The following is a 4,911-nucleotide window of genomic DNA, read 5'->3' as shown; positions in this document are numbered from 1 at the left end:
GAAATGCCAGATATAGGTGATGGGGAGGAAGGCAGCAAATCACACTGCCACGCGTGTACCTATGCAACAATCTTGCATGTTCTTCACATGTACCCCAAAACCTAAAATGCAATAAAATATATATTTAAAAAAAAACAAAAACAAAAAGAAATAAGGCAGATGAATTTTTTTTTAAAAAAAGGGATGCCTGTATTTTCCTTAGTGAGATGTCTTTTTAGGTCTTTTGCCCATTTTGGATACCAGTCGTTTATCAGATCTATGTTATGCAAATATTTTATCCCATTCTGTGGCCTATATGTTAAATAAAATTGTAGGAGGCTATTGTTTCGTTTTCTTTCTTTTTTTTTTTTTTCCTTTTTAATGTCAGGAAGGTTTAGAGGGAGACACATGGCACACACAAGCATGAACACCCAATCATCACACTTATGAACTATGAAAGGAGAAGGCCACTTTCTGGATTAAGCTCCTGTGCTAGGCCCCAACAGACCAGACTAAAAATCAAAATGGAATCACTCATGCAGAGTTTCCAAGTCACTAAACCAAGTCATTATCTGACCTTCAAGAAATCAGGAGAGAGAGACAACAGTCATCTTCCGAAACAGGCCAGTTTCAGTCTTTAATTGACTTGATAATGATGATAAGTTCCCTCTGCTTTAATCTTTAGACAGAAAGGGTAGCCAAAAGTAACCTGATGCTGACTAATCCATTATCTTTCTATTGTTGTTTGTTTCCTTGTCTCTGCTATACAAGGAAATAACTTTGAAATGACCAATCTGCTTTCTTCAGCCTTTTCTGTCTGTAAAGCCAACCCCCACTGCTCAGCTCATTGGAACACTTATTCTGTTTTATAGGATGAAGTGGTGCCCGATTCTAGAATCACAAAGTAAACCAAAAAGTATCTGAGACAAGTCTCAATTAATTTAGGAGTTTATTTTGCCAAGGTTAAGGACATGCCTATGACACATCTCGTGAGGTCCTGATGACGTGTGCCCAAGGTGATCAGCCTGCAACTTGGTTTTATACATTTTAAGGAGACATAAGACATCAATCAAATCATGTAAGATGGATGTTGTTTCCGTCCAGAAAGGTGTGACAACTAGAAGTGGGGGGGGTCCCAGGTCATATGCAGATTCAAAGATTTTCTGATTGGCAGTTGGTTCAGTTACTACCCAAAGATCTGGAATTTAGGCAGAGCAGTGGCTCATACCTGTAATCCCAGCGCTTTGGGATGCCAAGGCAGGCGGATCACCTGAGGTTAGGAGTTCGAGACCAGCCTGGCCAACGTGGTGAAACCTTATTAGCCAGGTGTGTTGGTGGGTGCCTGTAACTCTAGCTACTCCAGAGGTTGAGGCAGGAGAATCGCTTGAACACAGGAGATGGAGGTTGCGGTGAGCTGAGATTCCGCCATTGCACTCCAGCCTGGGCAACAAGAGCAAAACTCAGTCTCAAAAAAAAAAAAAATCTGGAATTTTAAAAAAGAAATATCTGGGTTTTTATAAGTGTTTGTGGAAACCAAGGTTTAATGCAGTTGAAGCCTCCAGTTAGCAGGCTTCAGAAAGAATAGATTGTAAATGTTTCTTATCAGACTCAAAGAGCCTGTTCTATCAGGGTTTTTTTTTGTTTTGAGACGGAGTTTCACTCTTGTTGCCCAGGCTATAGTGCAATGGCGTGATCTCGGCTCACTGCAACCTCTACCTCCTGGGTTCAAGCTATTCTCCTGCCTCAGCCTCCCAAGTAGCTGGGATTACAGGCATGCACCACCCCACCTGGCTAATTTTTGTATTTTTAGTAGAGACGGGGTTTCTCGATATTAGTGAGGCTGTTCTCAAACTCCCAACCTTATGTGATCCACCTGTCTCAGCCTCCCAAAATGCTGGAATTACAGGCAAGAGCCACCATGCCTGCCCCTCTATCAGTCTTAAGATCTGTGTTGATGTTAATGGTAATGAGGCATATCCAACTCCCCCTTCCCATCATAGCCTGAACTAGTTTTACAGGTTAACTTTGGAATGAGTTTTACAGGTTAACTTTGGCTGAGAGGAGGGATCCGTTCAAATGGTTGGGGGCTTAGAATTTTATTTTTGGGAAAAAAAAAGTATTTATTTTTGGTTTACAGCAATGAAGCCAACTGAGATCATTAAACTACACTTGTTATGATTTTGTGGTTTGATAGATAAAAGATCTATCTATCCTTCTAAATTAAATGCCTTCTCTATCCTTTTTCCTCCCTGTTTTCTTGGAAAGGCCTTCTCTATTTCTGAAAACTGGAGAAAAGGAAGCTTCTGTATCAAAACTCTGAAGGGTCCTAGGAAGGAAGTCAAGCAAACCAGAGTCCTGAAACAACCTGACAATTCCAGTTCTAAAGAGAATCGATTACTAACAGCTATGGCACTGGGCCCCGGAAATAGAAGTGTTCCAGCCTCTGCAAAGCCTGAAATGAAACACATAGGGACAAAGGTCTTCCCTTTGCCTTCTGAAGATTCCCTGAAAATCACTGACAAAAAGCAGATTAATCAGAGAAAAGGCATACAAATGTATTTATCATGGTTTTATGTGACATGGAAGCCTTCGGAATGAAAACCCAAAGATACAGGGGAAACTGTTCATTTTTATGTTTAGGTTCAACAAAGTATGGACAGCTGTGTAGAAATATGATCGGGCAAAAAGGATATGAGCTAACGGCAATAGGCTCAGTGGGGAAACTCAGCAAAACGTCTCTTTTCAGGTTCTTCTTGGCCTCTGTGCAGGATCCTGCCTTCCAGGTATGGGCAGGACCCTCTCTAGAACAGTTCTTATAACCTACGGTCAAACGATGTGAGTCAGATCCTATCTTTCCTTCCTTCCTTCCCTTTCTTTTTTTCTCTTTTTTTTTTTTTTTTTTTTTTTGAGACAGGATCTTGCTGTGTTGCCCTGGCTGTAGTGCAATGGCACAAGCACATAGCTCACTGCAGCCTCAAATGCCTGGACTCAAACAATCCTCCTGCCTCAGTCTCCTGCTAATTTTTTTTTTAGAGCAGAATGTCACTATGTTACCCAGGCTGGACTCAAACTCCTGACTTCGAGTGATCCTCCTGCCTTGGCCTCCCAAAGTGCTGGATTACAAATGTAAGCCACTGCACCTGGCCAAGATCATTTCTTTGTGGTCAGGTTTTATACAAAAAGGTGGGGGTGGGTGGGGGGATTAGAGTAGTATTTTTTGATCTTATGGCTGGTTTGCGGGGGGAAAGGAGTTCTGGTTTCTATGGACCCCCATCTTGGGGAAGAGGAATTCTACTTCCATGGCTGGCCTTAGGGGAAAATGAAGGGAAGGTCAGGAAAAGGTCAGAGAAAAACTTTTGCTTCTGAGGCCTTCGTTTTAAGATATCATTTTCTGAGTCCCAAAAAGCACCATGTAAGAATATGGAAACTATAAGCAGATTTTGAACTCTCAGAGAGAGAGAGCTCCAAGCACACGGGTGGGCGTAGTACTGCTCAGTTGCCTTTTTCTTCATTCACAGGGCCTGAGAAACCTGTGGCTGAGAAACTGCTGGACCAGCTGGTCCTCATCGGCCCATAAACACTGCATGCAAACAGGATTAATAAATCAAATCTAAGAGAATTAAGAAGGGATATGGCTACATCTTATAATTTAGTTCATTATTTTCCAAATTGACTCATCTCTGGACTATATAAAAGAAATTGGTGGTGTTATCTGACACATCCCAGACTACCAGAAGAGGCAATGTTGCAGCATTAACCACAATCACGTGTGCACATATGCGGGGAAGACTCAGAAAGACCAAGTAAGTACTCGAGGTAATGGAGACCTAAGATGTGGTGATTTCAAAAGAGAAGCCTGAAACCTTGTTCTAAACTGTACGGTCTCACTTTTGCCCTGGTTACCCTGTGGAAACAGGACGGACTCGTTGGGTAGGTTTTACCCATTTGTTGGCTTTTCACTGTTGCCAAATATAGGTCTCAGGAATTGTGTTTTGTTGCTGACTTACAGGCACAGTAAAATAGAAGGGAATAGCCCCTATTACGTTGCAAGGAGTGGCCCCTATAAAATCAGCAACAATGGATCTCATTGGTGGGGCAAAGCTATGACTCATCTAAACCAAATTGCTGCCTCCTATCCCCCACCCACATCATTCAAAATAAAAATAAAACCATAAATAAATGTAGAAGAGTTCGAAAAATTCTGATACTTCTCATGACAACTACATCCACACTTTTGTATTTGTATATAAAATAATGCATCCCTTCCAAAATCTCTTTCTCTCGCTCTCTCTCTGCCTCAGCTGTTGGTCATCTCAACATGGGCTTGTGGCTGACTTCAATGATCCCAGATAGAAGAGATCAGCTCCTGGGGTCAATTCCATAATTACCCAAAATTCTAGAATGACCCACTGCAGTCAGGTTTTGTTTTGTTTTTTTTTGAGATGGAGTTTTGCTCTTGTTGCCCAGGCTGGAGTGCAATGGTGCCATCTTGGTTCACCGCAACCTCCGCCTCCCGGGTTCAAGCGATTCTTCTGCCTCAGCCTCCTGAGTAGCTGGTATTACAGGCATGCACTACCACGCCCGGCTAATATTGTATTTTTAGTAGAGACGGGGTTTCTCCATGTTTGTCAGGCTGGTTTTGAACTCCCAACTTCAGGTGATCCACCCACCTCAGCCTCCCAAAGTGTTGGGATTACAGGCGTGAGCCACCATGCCTGGCCACAGTCAGGTTATTAATCAGTGCTGAAGAAGACCCCTTATTGACAGACGCCAATAATTCTTAACTATTTTTATCATCTACCCCCACGATTTCTGTCATAAGCTAAATCAATGTACTTTGGTGGCATGATGTTTAGTACGATGGTTGCTAAGGGAGGAAGGGTATCTGAAACCCCTGCAGAGTTTTCCTTCCCTGTTACTAGCTACTACTTT

General features: G+C 42.3%; 1 pseudogene; it reads right to left on the bottom strand.

Moving 5' to 3' along the window:
• Positions 1 to 361: 361 nt before the first annotated feature.
• LOC135268606 (small nucleolar RNA U13) lies at positions 362 to 442 on the bottom strand (annotated as a pseudogene).
• Positions 443 to 4,911: the final 4,469 nt, after the last annotated feature.

The sequence above is a fragment of the Aotus nancymaae genome, unplaced genomic scaffold, assembly GCF_030222135.1.
Source record: "Aotus nancymaae isolate 86718 unplaced genomic scaffold, 86718_ANA_hifiasm-v0.15.2.pri h1tg000040l, whole genome shotgun sequence".
Classification (NCBI taxonomy): Eukaryota; Metazoa; Chordata; class Mammalia; order Primates; family Aotidae; genus Aotus; species Aotus nancymaae.
Note: the sequence above shows the minus strand (reverse complement) of the source record. Positions and strands in the feature narration are given on the sequence as shown.